Here is a 21,202-nt window from a genome sequence, read left to right on the forward strand (position 1 = left end):
CAGGCATGGAGAGGTTGAGGAAAGTTCTCGTGGCTCCACAGTTAGTAAGTGGAGGAGATGAGATTCAAACCTGGCCGGATGCTCGAGGCTTGTGGACCCTTTGGTTCCTCAGGGTCAGCTCAAGGTTGCTTCCCAGTTGTGCAGACTGGTGTTTTCTTGTTTCCTTTAAGAGCAAACTCATGAATCTTTGTGACTATTACATTTGTGAGGTTTCTGAGGACCTTGAAACATGCTTTTACTGTTTTCTCTTCATCTTTCAACTATTTCAGGTAACAAGCTCTTTTTCTCCCCTGACTTTTTATAATTTCCTTTTCCACACATCATAGAAGAATGGGACTGGGGTGTCGAAGCATCTTCCTAGTCGCTAGGTTTCTCTCTCATTCTCTCTATTGCATCGATAGGGATCTAGTTCTAATAAAGCAAGCACAAAATTGAATGGTTTTGTGTGCTGCAAACCATCTCCAGCTTTGCAAAAGGAGACTCCTCAGGAGGCTGCCTCAAACCAGGGGTTTTCTGTAAAATGCTACAATATGATTTGACAAGCAGGCTGCTTCACAACCCAGGGGCTTGTACATATGTGTCACTCCTCTTGGCCTCTCCTCACCAGGGCCGAACCCTGAGCACAACTTCCTCTTTGGTGTGAAAAGAGGCTCCAGAAACAGCAGTAGCTGCTTTACGGATTCTGATGAATATCAGTCACTAACAGCAGGATCGGGGTAGATAGAGGGAGAGTGAGCAGCTTAGGAGGGTAGGAACTGTACACCAGATCTGGCATCCCCTTATCAAAGGATCTTACATAATTAAATTGGGAAGGAGAAAATGACTATTTTTTTTTAAACAAGCACAAAAAGTATTATTTGGGAGACTGGTAGAATGTAAGCAAGCCAGCTATTCAAGCCATACCCAGAAGCTCAGACAGAACTAAATTATGCTTCAGATTAATGTATCGGTCAGTTCAAAGGTTAGACAAACAGCTGTTTCTCAAGGAGGCGCACTACAAAGCTTAACTGTTCATTGGAAGGTCTGTAATGGTCTCAGTGGATTCCCAAAGGAGTCGCTGTTATTTGTTTCTGATTGGGAGATATCCCAAACTGACTCCATGCTACTGATGACCTGTGTTGCTAGGGCATGAGGGTGAAACTCTGGAGCCAGTGCGATTTTACCAGTCTCTGGGAAAGAAAAGGAAAGGAAAGAAAAGAATCCACCCACACATCCAATATGTCTTTAGTGACTCAGAGATTATCCACAGCCCCACAGTTTGCAGTGGTGGAAAGAATGCTGAAGAGTCAAGAGGTCTATGCTCTCATTGCTGCAAACATGTAAAATAAAATACGAAGCTACTCCAGAATGTGGTTTATGGTAGTCAGGTTTGATTTGATGCAAAACTATGTCACCGGTGGTTAAAAAAAGAGGAGGAAGAAAACGGAATGAGTTCCATCTTTATTCAGTATTTACCATCCCTCCTTTGATGATTTTGAGATACTCAAATTGATCAGCCCTTCAAAAGAAGCTGCTAATTGTAAAAAGAAAAACACAATAAAGCTCCAAGAGAAAGATACTGAGAAGAGAGAGAGGAAGAATTTAAACTGGCGTTGTAGATGGGGATATAATAGATATTTGAATGTGATAATACTTTAAAAGCATTAAAATTCTCATCTTAGAAAGATAAAGAGCTAAACTCTTGAAGAGGTCCTGAGATATTTTAAGGGATTCCTCCATGATAATTCCAAATGTCTTCTAAAACCATGATCCAGCTTCTTTTCCAGGCAGATATTCATTAGTTACTCGCTGTGAGACAGGCACCAGGGTTACACTCTTATCTTTATGCTTCTTTTCCACAAGAAGTTCTAAGGTCTTTCTGGATTTTGTTAGACATGTTCTCTGCCTCATTATTCTGTCTTCCAACAGAATGTTAAAATACTAATTTTCAAGTATTAATGTTAAATACTAAAATATTGTGTATGCATAATAAATATTTGTTATGTATTATATATGAAACAAATACACATTTGTTATATATATGACAAACATATTTGTTAAAATCAGTTGAATTAGTAAGTCATGTCTCTAGAGGGGGGATTGCCCTATTTTGAAATTTTGTTAGGCAGTTACACATGTGATTTAATTGTATGAGCTGTATTTTGTTTATGGGCAACTAGTGTCAAAAGACAGATAAATATCCCTGAGTAGAAGGACTGAGCTCAGGCTTTGAGAAAAGTCATCGTGGATACTGCTCAAGGAGAAAATAGAAAAATATGAGTCAAGTGCGGAATTAAGATGAAAGGAAGCTGACAGGGGTAATGAGCTCTCCACTTTTGATTCTGAACCTCTCAAGCACAGGGGGTTTGCCCTATTCATCTTTATAGCCATCGTGCCTAGAAAAAAATATGTCTTAGCTACATTAGAAGAAGGATCTAGTATACTTTGGTGTTGTATTTCCAATGGGGAGATGTGTTATATTTATAGAACAGCAGAGAGAAAGATTTCTCCTTAGTCTGTCCTTTCATTCACAGGCACTTACGGAACAGCTTCTGTGTGCTAGGTCCTTTTCTAGACACGTCGGATACGAACACGGACACAACTGATAAATCCCTTCCATCAAACAGCTTCCTTTGATCAGAAGGTCATGCCCTATATACAAAGTCAAGTAAAATAGGAAAAGGTGAAATCTCTATTGTAGAGGTTTTGAAGTATCGTGAAGCATTTGAGAAAAGTCAAGCTTCAGGAAAAGACAAGGGGCTGCTGTGAGAATAGAGCAGGCGAAGGTTAAGAAAAATGGGACTTGACATGAATTGATGAAATAAATACTAGTTTCAACAGCCATAACCAGTTAGTCTAGTATGACATCAACCAACTGATAGAGGTGGACTGAAATGAATTAGACCAATAATTCTAGTCTTCTAAGAGCCTGTAAAACACACAGATTCCAGAACCCATCCCCCAAAATACCGATTTAGTAGGTTTGGATGGGACCTAAGAGTTACGAGAGAATGAAACTCCAGGTGGTTCTGATCTCACCTGGAAATTGGCGAGTAGCTAATTAGGAGGATGAATACATGCAATTGGTATGATACTAAGGATATAGGGAATGAGGTTGATGCATTTTAGCACCAGACATGGGCTGAACTTAGCACTTCCTAGCATGAATGGATGTATTTGTTTTTGCCCAGTATGCTTTTCTTCTGAAATCTAATTTCAAAGCAGATTTAAAAGTTCTGTGTTTTAAGACTTGTGTTGACAAGGTTTTAGGATTTCATATTTATGGAAACAAAAGGAAAAATACATTCAGATGAATTAATTGACGGGACTGCTTACAGAGTGCTATTTTAGGAGGAAAACATAAAAGAGAAGGAACTATGGTTATCAAGATCTTTCCCTCTATTTTACATGCTTCCTATTTTCTGTAGATTAAAAAGGTGGAATTTTTATTTTGAATTTTAATTTCTATTTACTACAGAAATTTACCATTTTATAGGACATTTAACCTTAAGAATATGACTTACTTTTGTAACTTAGAAAATCCCTGGCTAGGGAAAAAAACAACAAAAAAAACTGCCTAAAAAGATGGTGTATTTCAGTTGTAGGAAGCATGTCATTTAGTTCCTAAGCCCTAAAAAGAACTGAATGTTTTTTAGACAAAAAGAGAAGCTTCTTTTCACTTTAATATTAACTTTTTTTCAAAAATAAAATGGTATTGGCATTATTAGTTTTCAACATTTTTGAATCTCAGCATTTTGAATTTGACATCTCCCAGTTGGTTTCTCTCTGAGATCATGAAAGAGATTTTCAGTTCACACAATGAAGAAAAGTATTATCAAATTACAGGTTCTGTCTCCTTTAAACAGGTAGTGATCTGGCTACAAACTCTCAGAATTTACCATGCTCCTGAAGATATTAGTGATCAACCAAAGAAAGCATAAGATAAAATAATTTGGTACCTGCCGTAGGGAATCAAAGGGCCCTCAATTCATTTTCTTTGAACATGTTGAGAAGTTTCAGAAATTTTGATTATCTTCCAAGCTGTGCCCCTATTTCTTTCATGAATCTAAATGAACATCTAAACATTGTATTTTTTTTATCTCCCTTGAGATTTGGCTGATTTCTTGAGAAGGAAATCATAATTCAATATTTGAAAGTATATGAATGAAAAAGGCAATGAAAAAATTTAAAAAGAGATTTATGACATTGTTCTGTTGCTTTTTTGGACTGTCTTTGGCTTTCTAGTTCCAAAGGATGAACGCTTCTTCCTAGCTGGGGAGACCAGAAGTTTTGGAGGTTTTCAACTTAGTAACCATAAAGACGTCAAACATCATTAAGTGCACCACTTAGAGTGAGGCAGATGTGTGTGGCATTGATAGTTCATCAGTGCAGTCGTAATTTCTATTTTACTTACTATTTTAATAGTAAGGCAGCTGTCGAGCAGGAAATGCCTTCTGGCATGACAGGAAAATCAGAAAGTAAGCAATTATCACAACTGTTGAACAGGTTTTGAGATGTCGTAAAAGGTTTGATGGCTAGTACGTGAATTTATACACTCTGACACTTCTCGGAAGAGTTTATTGCTCTAGATTTCATGGAAAAAATGGAAATGCGATTAAACCAGTCTATATTGTTAGTTTAAAGGAAATATTTTAAAAACCACATTTAACGTATATGCTCTAGTTGATTCCCTAATGTATTTAAGAACTTTTAAAATCATTTATTTAGTCATGTGATTTATGAAGTGAATCTGATTTTTTAAAAACTTTTGAACTATTGGTGGTTAAGGGTGCATCCCCCAATTGTATTATAATCCTCAAAATTTCCAGATTTGTACTCAAGGGACCCTTAATGTATTTCTAATTGGAGAAATTTCTCATTTCTTCAGAATAAAAATTCATGTTTTGACTTGAGAACACCAGGATGCACAGCCCTGTCGTCACCACACATTCTTCCTAAACCAGGAGACTTGGTCTCAGCCACAATCAGGAATAGTTGATCCACAAGCTTCAACTCCAGAAGTAGAGTGACGATTCTCTCTTGAGTGACAGGAGAAAAAAAGGTGCATGTAGGCGAAACTTAAGTGGTTGATAATAAGTGACTTTCTTTTTACTGGTTTGCCATTCCTTTCTTAGCTCTTTCTGCTCACACTGGCCACAGAAAGAGTACCAGTTCTCACTTTGGAAAGAACAAAACAGAACAAAGAGCCCATACTGGTCGAGGATGACTCCCCGCCCGCGCGAGAATAGCTTGTCCTGCTGACTGTTGCCACATTGTCTCAGCCACTCTCTTTGCAAAGATCTGAAGAGAAAGAGAACTCCAAATCCCACCTCCTTTCCAAATCCTGGGGATTAGCACTGTTGTTATTTGCTCTTCATGTCAAGCTAGCCCAGAGGAACAGGCAGGGCCAGGCAGTGGGAGAAAACCAGCAAGTAGGGACAACTGCCCAACTTTCCCCATTCTCACGGGCTGCAATGATGACATTGGAAGTTGGATTTAAAAACACTGGCGGCCTCCTCCTCCCTATATGTAAAAACAATAACGGTGAGACTCGGGTACCTCAGACAACTTTGAATGGATTTGCACAAGTTCACAAACAGGAGCCAGGATCCCAACTCTGAATTAAAGTCAGAAAAATGTTCCTTTTGACTTCAAATCTGACCATGAAATCCTGAACTGTCAGATGGGAATTAGCAATGTAGTTGGTAATTAAATCATTTTAAATTCTTGACATTGCAGAGGAAAGAAGAGTGACTTTATCTTAATGTGGTTCCTATTTTATTTTTTAAATAACTAGATAACTCAGTGGAGCGATTAACGTTCTAAAACAACAAATGATCATATTACTGCAAGGTCCTGACTTACTGTAAAGTCTCCAAGTTAAAAAGGCTTTGAGCCGATCCTGAAATTCCATCCTCTCGTACTGAGGTAGGGCTCCTCACAAGGTAACCTGTCTGGTGCCCTGCTGTTTGGCAGTGACCCCAAGGCAGCAGTGGAAGATGGAGTTTCAGCAGCAGAGACTGAGACTCTCAGAGGATTGGCTCAGTGATGCTGAGGCTCCTGTCTGGGAGTGCCAGTTTCCCAAGAAGATTTCACTGAAAATACCAAAGGAGTGTGACCCTTTGCGTCTTTTATTCAGAGATGGTGATGGTGGGTTTTGCATTTAAATAATGTGTTGACTCTGGCAGTAACTCTGGAAAGTTTTAGAAGCCAGGAAACATCCTATGGAATCTTGAAAGATGTTTCTCAGATATGCAGAATATGTGTTCTGAGGCATTCCTCCCTCTCTCTCTCTCTTTTTCTCACACACACACACAAACACACAATCGCACACAGTTTTTTCATTCCCCTTAGGGAAAAATCATGGATCGCATGAAATAAATTTGAATCTCCTATAGTATTTTCTTCTCCAAGTAGGTTTTCCTTAATTATCATGTAAGATATCATGTAACACATCATACGCTATACTAGAGAAAGATGATGGAGTGTTGATTTTTTTAGCCATGTAAGTTTGCTATTTCTCCGAATAAATTAAGTTATAATAGGAAAAAACACAAAGTCAGTGGTATCTTAAGGTTGCAACTTATCATCTACTTGCTACTCCAGGTGATTTTAAGCTTTAGTATTGTGGACATTAAGTCTTGGTGCACCATTGCATTTATAACAGAAATACTGGCTTGCAATTGTGAAAATCTTAATAAATTCGGAATTAGGCCCACATTAGAGATGCTGGCCTCCGGTTGCCTGAAGAGTCAATGGGGAGGGGAAAGGGAGGGAAAGTTCAGTACAGTAAAGCCTGCCCTGTGAGCTCTTGTCCAAGCGAACCCTCCACTGTTACAAAGGATGAGAACGTGGCCTCAGAGCTGAATGAGCTGCTGAAATCTGATCAGCCAAAGGCCAATCTGCAGGAAGCTGTCATCACCTCACAGAGTTTATAGAACTTAAAAGGGAACCACTTTCGCTTTCAGGGTTTTTATAGCCCATGAGCTATTTCTTATACTGAAGCATTGCAGCATCTCATCTTTTGATGAATTCGTCTTGTTTGTGGCCTCCTGTTTTGTTTTGCCTTGCCTCATCCTATATTTCTCTATAAACCTCTGCATTGTATCTTCTGGGTGCCCAAAGACTGGAAAGTTTCATCAGCGAAGATAAGATCTCCTGCATATACTTGCGTTCTGGCTGCCTTTCCCTTTTTCACTAATCCTCTTCCCGCCCGCTGCTGTTTTATAATACTACAGCCACACCCTTATTTTTGCCAGGGATTCACAGAAGCGCTTTGCTTTGAAGTGAGTGTGGGTGATGCACTTCTGAATCATTGTAAATGTGCACCTGCGTTTAGCACAGAGAAGTAATACCTTCCTGTATAGACTCGGTTGAGGCAGTTTTTTCCAGAGGAGCCATCTCTGTCTCAGAGGACATTTAACCTCTATTCCAGAATGATCACACCTTCCACGTCATTTCTTCTTTTTGGTGGATTTACTTTGAGAGGGACAAGAATCAGGTTTTTCTGTGCTGAGAAAAGTTGCTAAAAAATAAGTTAAAATTCAATGAGTATTAATTGCCGTGTGGTCCTTTTATAGGCAAATTTTAAAATTCTTTTCACAAAATGTAAACTGTTTTCTTATTTTGCCATGTAAATGTGAACCCTAGAGGACCTATCTACCAAACCCTTTAAAAGATATCACATTGGGTATTAGAACTTCCAAATACCCGGAGAGGAGATGCTGCCAGGCAATTTAAAAAGAGCTGATTATTTATTTTGGCTGTTTTAAAGTGAGGCCACTGTGGACAATGAGAATGAGCCCTTGACTTTGAGTTCTTCCAGGATTTAAATAAAATCTTGGTTATGGACTGCCTCACATAGAATTTGGAATATGAAACATTTAATAAATGCTAATTGAGCATGAACTTGAATGGAATGAGGCCCTAGACACAAGGAACATATAATTGAGATTATTACCATAAAGTGCATCTAAAATAGTAGAGATAGAACAAATATGAAAAGTATAATTGACTCAGTTTAATAATTGTAATGAAAATTTATTCTTTCGAAGGGAGTATTTTCCCAGCTCACATAGAAAGCAGAAGTGCCACAGTCATAGGAATCTTCCATTGTGGGTCTTGAAAAGCTAGAAGGTGGAGGAGGAGAGGGAGGGGAAGGTAAAGAAGAGAAAGAGGAGGCGAGAAGAGAGTGGGAAGCACTGCAGCCTAGTGGTTAACTCAGACTGGGGGCATGAGGCTACGTGGGTTCAAGCCCTGCAATAATTTGTAATATCTGTGTGAGCTCAGGCAGCAGATTGAATGCCAGGAGCCACATTATTTCCTCCTCTTTGAATTGGGGATGATAACAAGGCTTACCTTTTAGGGTTGTTTCAAAGATCAAATGAGAAAATAAGCCTCTTGCATTTAAATGGTACTATCTGGAGTTTCCATTGTGGCTCAGCAGGATAAGAACCGGACATAGTGTCCGTGAGGATGCGGGTTCCAGTCTGGGCCACACTCAATGGGTTACGAATCCTAAATAAATAAACAAACAAACAGGACTATGGGGCTGTCTGTTTGTAACAAAGATTAACTAGTAAAAATTAAATAAGAAAGTATTAATATAAATGTAAGAATAAAATATTGAAGAAATATGTAGGGGAAAAAGTCTTAGTTTGGCAACTGATCATTGAAAAAAGTCTGCTAGTAAAATAGTCTCAGAATTAATATTGAAAAAAAATTTTTACTTGAGTTCCATCCCACTGAACATTTATCAGCTGTTTCTACTATACAACTAAATGCCTGAATTGGGTATTTAATTAAGTGTTAATAGAGAAGGAAAAGAGGAGAAAGATGAAGGAAAGAAGAGGGAGTCATATTCAATGAGGAGGATAAATGACCAAAATACACATTTAAGAAAAATTATCTAGGAGTGAAGATGAGACAATCGTGAGAAGATTTACACTATTTTTAAAAAAGTAAACTCCATAGGGCTGAACTAGAAACAGAAAGGTAACATATTTAGAGAGAATGAGATGCTTCCTCCAGTAATACAGAATTGATTTGGTGTGAGTTAGAACAGTATTTGCGAGGGGTCTTCCAAAATTGAGAGATGAAAAAATGTGAACTAGATATAGATAAGGAGATACAATACAAATGATTTCAGTTAGCAAAATATGGTTTAAAATATGAAAACATAAAGTCTAAGAGAGAACATAGCTATTGTTTTGTATATATATAGACATATAGTGGGGACACTTCAAAAAACATCTACTATGAGGAACTCACTCCATGCCCCCAAGCCGTAGGAGCCATTTGGGGACACATAAGGGACATGGGTCGTCCTTGCCTCCTAGGAAGCTCGGTCTTCTCAGAAGAGGAATCACATACATGAAAAACCTTGAGAGCAGTTCACAAAAGAGATTCACTGAGGCCAGCAGAGAAGGGGAAGCTAGATCTAGGGATCAGAAGAGCTAGGCACTGAGTGTTAAGATTTGGGTTAGAGAAGAGGGACAATTGTTTAGCAGACTATTCACCTTTTTTTGGAATAAAGAGAATGTGGTCAGGGACAAAAAATAGGAGATCGTAAATTCTGGGTTAATATCACAGTCAAAGCGTAGCCTAATAAGTCTCAGAGAATTTGACTTATTAGGATGGAGATATAGAAGTTGAAGATGACTGAAGTTTATCATCCCTAGGATGCTGGGTGACACACTGAAATCATTGAAAATTTAAAAAAAAAGAAAAAAAAAAGGGGGGGGAGTTCCCATCATAACTCAGCAGTTAACGAACCCGACTCGGATACATGAGGATACATGAGGTGGGTTTGAACTCTGGCCTTGGTCATTGGGTTAAGGATCCAGCATTGCCATGAGCTGTGGTGTAGGTTGCAGACGTGGCTCAGATACCACACTGCTGTGGCTCTGGTGTAGGCCAGCGGCTGTAGCTCAGATTCGACCCCTAGCATGGGAACCTCCATATGCCACGGGTGGGGCCCTAAAAAGAAAAAAGAAAAAGATTGGCTGTAAGTGTAGGTGACAAATTCACAGAGCGCTTTTCACTAAGGCGTGAGCTCCTGCCCTCTTTATCTGTCTCACTCCCTCCTCTTTTTCTCTTTGTGGAAGTTCTGTCTGTCTGTCATAAGAGACTGGCAAATGGACTTTAATTAAGAACTCAAGTTGCATTTTTAAATTGTCTTTGTTTGAGGCCTGAGTTGTCTCTGCAGTTCTTTGCTCTGTTTGCCCAGGGACCTCCTGGGATGTTGTGGTGTGTTTTTGATGCCTGAACCCCAAGCTCCTCAGGGGTGCTTCCTGAAGTCCAATAAAAGGCAGGAATACTCCAGGGAAAATTTGCTTTGGACTATGAACACAGCCTCACAGAAAAATAGGGGGGAAGAAAAGAAAAAAAATTCTTTGATGAAGAGGGGAATAGGAGAACAGGTAACATTTTAGGTGGTATTTTCAACAAAATATTTGAACAAAAATGTTAAATATTTATTGGGCATGCATGCCTGAATTATTACATCATTTTGATCAGCTACACAGCTGTCAGAATTACTTTTCATTGAATGTGTCTAAGAATACATTCTTTCTAGCTCTCCCTTCTGCTCACTATCACTTTTTCTCTCTTTGCCCTGAGCAAAATGATGCATTTACTTGTCAAGGCTGGGTTTCTTCAGGCATGTTATGGTCCATGGTTTGCTTAAGTGGCCAACAGCAACTTTCTGATTAGACCTTCAGTCTTGCTGCATCACAAAACCCTCTGACACTGGAATAGAATTATTGTGCTATGGTTTGGTTGTACAAAGCTGGTTAGATAAAAGAGGGCTATGGATATAAATAAAGATATAGATGTAAAGACATGTAACCAGCTTTATATATATGTCTAAACACACGTACATACAAGACAAAGGGCTCTTAGGCACAAATCAACAGTCTGTTTTTTCCCTATTTTTCTGTGTTATTAGCAGGGATGGTGGGTTCAAGTTGACCAGGGGAGCATGACCCTGGCAAAAGATTGACAGAGAAAGTCTTCAGAGGCCCAAAGAAAAACATTTACAAAGTCCGTCCTCTTCCAATGACTGAAATAAACTAAATTACATTCCAGGCTCCCTACTTACGTATAAAGAATAATCACCAAGCGAAAAAACAAAACAAACAAAAACCTTGTAATATTAAATAAAGAAAATAAGACCAGATCAAGGCAGGTAGCTACTCACATATAAACAATACAGCATGTCAGTAGTCTCTGTTTTATTTATATGATTAGGCAAGATTGCCAGCATACCCATCCATTCATTCATTCCACTAACTAACATCTATGGAGCATCTAGTTTGTTCCACGCACCATGCAAAGGTGTCAGCTAAGGGATATTGCCCTCATGAGGTTTGTATTCTAGGGAAGAGACATGGAATTTAAAACAAAATAAATAGCATACATAGTAACTACATGGTAAAGGCCATGGACAGAAATAGAGAGAAAGAAGAGGCACGCTGGGAAAGGGGTGGTTATTATTGTAAAGAAGGCCTCAGGAAAGGCTTCCATTAGGAGGCAACATGAACAAACAACTGAAGGAGGTGAGCTCATTTTTATGAGCCGTAATCAAATAGTACATTATACTGTTTTTACTGTAGCGCCCCAACAATGAGCCCTGTAATGGATTCAACCCCAGGCTAACTCTCGTACAAAGTTTATTGGCTTATTAGGTGACCTGTTAGCAGCCTCCAGTCTCATTATGGATTACATTAGTTGGCAATTTATCTAATCTTTGTGGCTCAGTTTCCTTAAATGTTAAATGGGAATAAAAATAGGACCTACTTCATCAGATTGTGTAAGGGTTGTTGCGTTGTTACATGCAAAATGCTTAGAAGAGTGTCTGGTATGTGATGAGGGCTATGTAAGTATTAGCTCTTTTGTTATTATTACTATTGTTGGAATAAAATATGAACAAGCTAAAACATTTCATAGCATATACTTTATGTTGGAGGCAAATTATTATTAAAGTTTTGTGGAAACAAAAGTGAGGAATAGTTACCTTGTTATAAAATTACTAATATTTGACCCTTTTCCTTTATATATAATTTAATGTCTATTAGACTTATTTTTATAAAATGAATAAAGTAAATGTAATAGGGATTTTGGAGAATGGGATGGAGTTTTAAACGTCAGCAGCATGCTACGAACCAAGTATTGCTTGGGGCAAAGATTTTATCCCTTATTCCCTATTTAATCTTCTTGGGCGGTCCCATTATGATTTTATTTACTGAGCATAAACTTAATAACTGTTTTTAATCATCATAGAACAACATTGCATTCTATAAATGACATGAAATTTGGAGAAGAAAGGAAGCATTGAACTAGTATACACTGACATAGAGGGGATACATTGAAGGAAACCAGATTCAATTATCTAGTTACCTAGTATATTTACAAAACTGGAATGTGATGAAAATCCTACTGTTACTCTCAATACGCTGTGAAAACTGAGATACCTTTAACAGAATTATAGCCTTGTCTGATGGGCTGCACGTCCACAGCGTAGAATCCCAAAGTTACAAGTGTACTACTGTAGTTTCTGAAAGATGAAAGTCCTGATTGCTGTACCAGCAAAACTGTTATCTTCAGCATTAGTTTTCTCCTAATAGCCCATGCCAAGTATTAATAACTCCCTCCTTCTCTCTCTCTTGCCTCCCTTCCTCTGTTTTTTAAGAGATCCAATGAAGTTGAGGTGTCTAAAACCAGAATACATTGATGCTCACCCTCAACTATTTGAAGAACAGAAATAGTTGTTCCTTAAACAAACAAAAAAAGGTTTTCAAATAGAGTGTACTTTCAACAACCAGAGCCACGAGAGGGACTGTGTATGTTTTTACTTCTTTTCCAATGTTCTTTCTGTTACATACCAAGTCCATTTGTACCAACAGTAGCAACTTTCTTTTCCTCCCATGTAATCAAACATTTAACCTCACAGGGTTATTAATCACACTTTGCACTTAGACAGGCCTGAGTTTGAAAAGGCATTGCTTATAATTCTATAAACAGTCATTAATCCTTCAAAACAAAACAAAAACAGGAAAAGGAAAAAAGTCATATGTTTTATAATCATTTTATTCAAATTATTGTGTTTATGGAGTTATCTGTAGGATCACCATTTTTCAGAGGGTCCTGCTCACTAATGCTTTTCTAGATGGGAAAACCAGTGATGGGTTTGATTCAGTGCAAATGTTGAAAGGTCCTGGCCACTTTGCCTGTAGGTTGCTGTTCTTTAGTCTTTAGTTCTTTAGTCTTTCACTTTTTCACTCTTCGCTTGAAGGTCATTTTTTTCCATGAAGCTTCCCTGACACTGAGAGGTAATTGCTCCTCTAGGTGCACACTGGCCTCTGTGAGTTGTAAGCACTAGCACCCACACACGTGCATGCACACACATGCAGGATCGTTGGCTTATGTAATTATATTTTTCCACAGTGAGCCTGTGAGATCTAACAAAGTAATTGGTTTTACTCATCATTACTTTTTCAAATCCTAGTGTGATGCTTCTAGTAAACAATATATATATGGTGCATATTATATATATGTGTGTGTGTATATATAATATTTGTGTATGCATATATATATTTGTTATCAAATAATGCAATGTGCCAGTGAAGTTCTGAGTAAAATTCAGTCTCTATCATTAACTAATGGTGTGACCTTAGGCAAATACGTTAAATTTTCTAGTCAGTGTCCTCCTTTGCTAAAAATAATAATGCTAATATAATAACACATACCAGCTGTTATTATGTGCAGTGTATTAGCTCATTAAAACCTATAAAAATCCTGTGAAGTAGATATTCTTATCATCTTTAAGGTATAGTTGAAAGAATTAAAGCCCAGAGGGATTAAATAACCTGTCCACCAGCAAAGTCAGTAAGCAGCAGAATTGGCAATTAGAATCCAAGAGTTTTAGGCTCAGGAGCCCAGATTCTCATTGATTACTCTGTGTACTTCCCTGTACCCTTAAGTGATTTTTTTCAGTTTTGTTTCAAAATTAATGTTCAATAATAGTCATTTAAAAAAAATTCATTGATTGGATCTGGATATGAAACCTAGCTCACTTTTCTTTCTTTTATAGCTCTCAAGTTGGCCAATATTTAACATTTTTATTGATAAAAGAGGCATAATCATATGTACCTTGCTGTGCTTGTCTAACAATTAAATAAACTGTATCTGTAATGTACCAGCATTTAATAAATGAAACAATTTTGGTGTTGGAATAATAAAAATAATAGGTATGCTTATGCAATTTGATTTAAATAAAATTATGAATATTACCAAAATGTGTTTTTATAACACAGCCTATAATTGGGAGGATAAGGGATGCTCATTTTTTTAGCCAGAATTGTTCAAAAATAGTAGATCTTAAAAGTTCTTATCATAAGAAAAAAATAACTATATAAGGTGATGGATGTAAACTAAACTTATTGTGGTAACACACTCTCTTTGTGTATAAATATGTGCTCATTATGTAGTAAACCTTAACCTAAAATAATGTTATACCTCAGTTATTTCTTAATGAATCTGGAAAAAAACCACAGTGGATGAATTATTTGGAAAATTATGTTTTCCAGTTGCTTTGGGGCAACACTTCATCCCAAGTCAGTAACTTAGTCTGAATTAAAATACAGACACTGTTAGCAATAATAAAAAGAAAATTCTGTTTTACGTAATTAGGGAGGAAATAATACCCCAAATTTACAAATGAGGCAACAGGGCCCATGGCTCATGGTCTAGCTGATAGTGATTTGAAGTGATTTGAAGATGAATCTGACCCAAAGCCTCTGTGCTCTTGACTGTTGCATTACCTGCTATCCAAAATGCATGGTTTTAGATTATATATACATTTCTCTACCAGGCTCACATGGCTTAACCCAGCTTCTGTTCCTGACACTAAATTCCAAGGAAGTTCATTTATTCACGCAACCCAATATTTATGCTCTGCCCAATTGAGAGGGATACAGCTGTGTGGACATCGCAAACTCCAGAGTTAATTTTAAGCCTGTTGAGGAAATTCACTTTGTTTCACTCACTTCCCAAGAATAGAAATTTACTACCAAAATGTTCATTTTACAGCATTACAGTTTAACCACTCATCTTTTTTTTTTTTCCCCGCTTTCTTTCTTTGTTTTTTTCCCCCAAGGTTAGCAGACCTGGATAAACTGGGTTTTCAGATGAACCAAACTAATAAGCAGGTTAGAAGGCAGGATCTTCTCAGAGAGAGAGAAGAAAAGTGTGTTAAATGGGCATTCATCCAGTCTTGAGGAATGAACACAGCATTTTCAGAGTCTTTGGAATATTAAGAACAGGTCATAAGTAAAAAAAATAGGAAATAAGGACCGGAGGTTGGGAAGCCTGGAGTCAGTTCAGACTGTCTGAATCACTTATGTTGTGGTGGTGATTTGAGCTGACAAAATGTTTTTGGAGGGATCACTCTCCTCAACACTGTTTGCTTTGGGAAGTCAGGCAGAGATTTATTATGGCTGAAAGCCTCTACAGCTGTCGGATGTAAGTGCAGGGTTAAGAGAGTTGAAAATATCAGCTGAAATTAATAGCATGAATTGTGATGTTGAATATTTGCAACAGTTGCGATGGGAAAAAAAAAGCCAGGGACCACAGTTTTATTCTACATCTGTGATTATATTTGGTTGCAAAAAAAAAAAAAAATCATGATATATCATGTAAGGAAAAGGGAAACTCGGTATCCACTGACTATAATCCAGGTATCTGAATGCTGATTTACGGGACTGACAATCAACGAGATGACATTTTTGATGCAAATAAAGATGTTGGATTTGACATCTCAGATGATACAGGAAACACTGGAAGTGATATCTTTCTACAGAATATTCACCCTGTAGAGTAATAATCTCACAACAATTCATGAATGTCTGGAAAGATACCAAGAAAAATGTGCTTGGAAGTTTAAGATAGATCAATGATAGGTAGATAGATTAAATAGATAGGTATGTTAAACAACCAGTCATTATTTTTATATCTGTATCTCTACATAGGCAATTGCTATAATTATATTTATCCATCTAACTGGCCTGGAAAATGTAAGCTCAATGAAACACTGAGATTTGGCTTTCATTTGTAGGTCCATAGATGCAGTGACAGAACTACACACATCTTAAAAAGTTAGACTTTCAGGATGCAGAACTACTCATAGCTAATGTTTATTATGTAGCTCTAAGTATGGGAATATACTATACAGTGGTTTCTGAACTTACTTGACTAGGAATAGGGATTCTTCCTATTCTTCCTTGGGAAGAACCCCACGGGTTAGTTTCCTCCAAACACACTGTGAGACATACTGTTTCTGAGTGGAATGGATATGTTGAGAAGTTTTTCCACTACTTGTCCTGGATAACTGTATTTTCCAGGTATATAACTCAGAAGACGGATACATAAACAGAGTAAAATACTGTATTTAAAATATTATCCAATGAGTCAGTGCATATAAATAAGTCACACCTCTGTTCTGGCCATCTTAACTGGTATACAACTTGTTCTCAAAGGACGAATTAGGCTTTTTTTTTTTTAAAGTTTTATTAAGCTATTGATTGAAGATATTGTGATAGTTTCTGCTGTACCACAAAGTGATTCAGTAAAGATTTATCAATTTGAATTTAAACAAATGGCCTGCGTGTTCTGTGGACTCTGTTATGCTAACTTGCATAACCTGCTAATGATGTTATGAATGTTGACATGGGATGTCCATGACCCAGATGACTATGTTATTGTCATAGTGGGATGTGCTTCCTGACCAGTTATGACTAAGATGTGTTTTTAAAATGTCTTGAAAAAGAGTAATGGCTATTTTGACTGACTAGACCTCTGATTTCATCCAGCTAGATATGTTTTTATCCAAACATGATTGTCGTAGGATCATGAAATATTTCCCTCTCCATTATGACTGTAGCTGCTGTAGTCCTTGGTCACTCTTGTCATTTTATCATTTTCACAATTTGAATTCGACTCAGGAATAGGCTAATAAAATGACATGAAACATGGGTAAAAATTTCACTCAAAGAAGCAGAGTCATTAACATGAGTGATTCTTAATAGATAATAATTTTTAAAGATGAGACTCACATCATGTTGCCCCACCTCCACGGCTTCAGAACCTGGTGTAGCTTCAGAGTGACCGTAGGATGAAGCTGTATGTTGTCTGTTTTCTCTGTTTTCTATCTCATCATCACTTCCCTCACTCCCTCTGTGGTACTTTATTATGACAGCTCTAGCGACTAACATACAGAGTGTGCTCTAATTTAGTAGGATGCTATTATTTAAGTTTTTCTGCCTCCACCTAAGGAAAGTACATCCCTTGTCCCAGTCAGGAGTGTTCCATTCACTATCCTCTGTTCTAAAGCAACAGCGATAGTTATTTCTGTGTAAAATACTGTGGTCACTCCTGAGACATTACAGTTGGTTCTGAAGAGAAGTACTTCCCAAACTAAGAGCTGCCACCTTAAAGGATGTGATGTGATGGTGTAAGACATGGAACTTCAACTGCTTCAGAAATTATATAGGATTATTAAGAGGCGGCCACAATGCAGTAGAACTTAGACTGATTCGGGTGTCTACCTGACACAAAGTGTTGAGTAGGTTCAGTGTAGGATAGAAAGGTAAATGTGACATCATCCCGCCCACAGACTTCACTGTCTCAATAAGAGAAGAAACGTGCAGTGGTGCCATTGTAGACAATTTGGGGACCATTTCCTTTAAGGAGGATGACCTCCATCCGACTGAAGTGGATCTTACTTTCCCATATTGGCCCCAGAAATCATGCTGTTTTCTAAGTTCTTAAACATGAGATTGAATAAGAAACTTCTCTTTTTTAATCTCAAGTAACGTAAACTATCCCATTTCACACATAGGAACATATACTAGATTTTCACAGGATACTGCCTCTGAAAATCAGGATACTTATGGAGTTAGTTGGTAACTTTACAATAACTTCTTAGCCCTTACAGTATACCAAACACTATCCAAAAATCCATTCTGTGCCTTCATCTGTTGAGTTTGTTCCTGCTGACTCTTCTATTACACATAAGGAAAGAGAGGTTTGGGGAGGTTGGGTAGCTTGTCAAAGACCACACAGCTACTAAGTGGTGGAGACAGGCACCAACACCAATGAACAGAAAGAGGCCTTGATTCTGTGCTCCACCACCACTTCATTGTTATATCTGAAAACTCAAATACATCTTTTCCCAAAAGTGGGCATCTAAGGAAACAAGGGACTGCACAACAGAGAAGCTCTGTGTAAATAGTCATTTAGTATTTTGCAGAAAATAAAGATGGACACATTAATTTCTAGATAAAGCAAAGCAAAGTATGCACTTTAAGACTGATTTCCTAATCAAATTATCACAATGCTAACAGCCATGTAACAGGGAAATGTTCCCATCACCATGGCTTCACATTTAAGCTCCACATCAGCAGTCTTAGGAAAAATTTAGCTCTTAAAACTGATAGACTAACTGTTAGGGGATGTGCTCCACCTTTATACATCGGGAGATGATGCTGTTTTTCCTACGTACTCATGGGTATTGGCCAGCCCTCAATGACAGTCACACCCAGAACACATTGAAAAACATAACCAAGTACTATTTGTGTTATATGTCTTTAGTTTTGTTTTTTTTTTTTTTTTTAGAGAACAGAATGGTGGTTTCCAGAAGCAGAAGTTGGGAGTAGGCGAGATGGGTTAAGGTGATCAAAAGGCACCAAAAAATGCAATGGAACCTTGAACAATGCAGGGGTCATGGTCACCAAGCCTCTGTGCAGTTGAAAACTCACATGTAGCTTTATACTTTGGTCCTTCATATTCTCTGTTCTACGTCCATGGATTTACGTCCATAGGTCATGTAGTTCTGTAATACATATTTAGTGAAAGAAATTCAGTTGCGAGTGGACCTGCTCAGTTTAAAACCATGTTGTTCAAAGGTCAAACTGTACTTTTCCTAAGTATTTCTCAGATGTTTAGAGCACCTATTTTCCATATGTATACTCAGAAACTGGAGTTCAGAATTCAGAGGATGAAGCCAAGCACTCCTGAAAGCCATGAGCGAAGCACTCCCAAGAGGCCAGTAAAAAAAAAAAAAATGGACTGGGATGCCAACCCCACCAATGAACAGAACCAGTTCCTAAGCAAGGAACATTCCTGGTACTCCTTATACTGGAAGACCTGACAACATTTATCCAGCAAGATTTCAGAATTGTTATGGACTACTGATGGCAGTCTTCCTCTAGTTCTTCCCTGTTTTGGTTAGAAATATCTCTTACACTGGTCTGTCCCATTCTAACCCTTATGGGTTGAGTATGTAGAGAAGATAACCTGTCTTTTTAGTCCATAAGCCTTTATTTTTTTAAGTTACAGTTGATTTGCAGTGTTGTGTTGATTTCTGCTATACGGCATAGTGACCCAGTCTCTCTCTCTCTCTCTCTCTCTCTCTCTCTCTCTCTCTCTCTCTCTCTCTCTCTCTCCCTCCCTCCCTCCCTCTCTCTCTCTCTCTCTCTCCCACACACCACACACACACACACATTCTTTTTCTCATACTATCTTCAATCATGTTCTACCACAAGAGGTAGAATATAGTTTCCTGTGCTATACAGTAGGAACTTGTCGCTCATCCATTCTAGATGTCATAGTTTGCATCTACCAACCCCAAACTCACTGTCAATCCCACTTCTTCTCCCCTTCCCTTTGGCAATCACAAGTCTGTTCTCCTTGTTCATGAGTCTGTTTATGTCTGTAGAGAGGATCATTTGTGTCATATTTTATATTACACATAGAAGTGATATCATATGGTATTTGGCTTTCTCTTTCTGACTGACTTCACTTAGTAGCAGAATATCTAGTTGAATCCACGTTGCTGCAAATGGCATTATTTTGTTCTTTTTTATGGCTGAGTAGTATTCCAGTGTATATATGTACCACATCTTGTTAATCTGTTCATCTGTTGACAGGCATTTAGGTTGTTTCCATGTCTTGGCTATTGTTAATGGTGCCGCAGTGAATATAGGAGTGCATGTATCTTTTTCAATGAAAGTTTTATCTGAATATATGCCAGGAGAGGGATTGCTGGGTCATGTGGTAGTTCTATATTTAGTTTTCTGAGGTACCTCAATGCTGTTTTCCATAGTGGTTGTACCAATGTGCATTCCTACCAGCAGTGTAGGAAGGTCCCCTTTTCTCCACACGCTCTCCAGCATTTGCTATTTGTTGACTTGTTAATGATGGCCATTCTGACCAGTGTAAGGTGAACCTCATTGAATTTTTTATTTTAATTTCTCCAGTAATTAGTGATTTGAGCACTTTTCCATGTACCTACTAGCTATCCGTATGTCTTCTCTAGGAAAATGTCTGTTTAGGTCTTCCGTACATTTTTTGATTGGGTTGTTTATTTTTTTAATTGATTTGTATGAGCTCTTTTTATATTTTGGAGATTAGGTCCTTCAATTCCATCATTTGCAAAGATTTGCTTCCATTCTCTGGGTTGTCTTTTCATTTTTGTATTGGTCTCCTTTAGTGTCCATAGGTCTTTATCTCAAGAGATCACACTCAAAAAACTGTATCCAGAATGCCTCAACTATATCTGAGGCTAAATTGTGGCTTAATCATATTCACTAGGCGATAGATGACACAAAGGGAGCAATGAATCATGCCTTTCCCCATTCCTACAGAAAAGTCATTTTTCTCTGATCACACTCCCAAATCCTCATGTATCATTTTCATTGCCATCTCATTTATTTTCCCAAATGTTCATGAATTAGGCATACATACATGTACACACACTTACACCTATTTATTGATTCAAGAGTTTTTCAAAACATTTGTGAAACATGGTCCCTATTGCATATGAAACTTGATGCTAACGCCAGAGATGCAAAAATGAGTAAACAGGTTCAGGGATCTAATTGTACTGTAACGAGTAAACATGCATTCAAGATGGTATGACCATGGATTCCTTGGGTAATGCTTTCTAACAGTCTGTGATTGTTTGATTTTTTTATCCTCATATTATAGGCAAAGTCAAAAGTCTCCCTTGTATTCTTGTACAAGTTAAACATATATTAGGAGTTCAGTAAATACTTGGTTGATTCATGGTATGTTGCTTTAGGCAAACTTTGTTTTCCCAAAGACACTGAGATATTCTATGACTAATATGTCTTGATTTCATAGAATTCCTATAATAGCTATCTAC

This window comes from Phacochoerus africanus, chromosome 12, assembly GCF_016906955.1.
Source record: "Phacochoerus africanus isolate WHEZ1 chromosome 12, ROS_Pafr_v1, whole genome shotgun sequence".
Taxonomy (NCBI): Eukaryota; Metazoa; Chordata; class Mammalia; order Artiodactyla; family Suidae; genus Phacochoerus; species Phacochoerus africanus.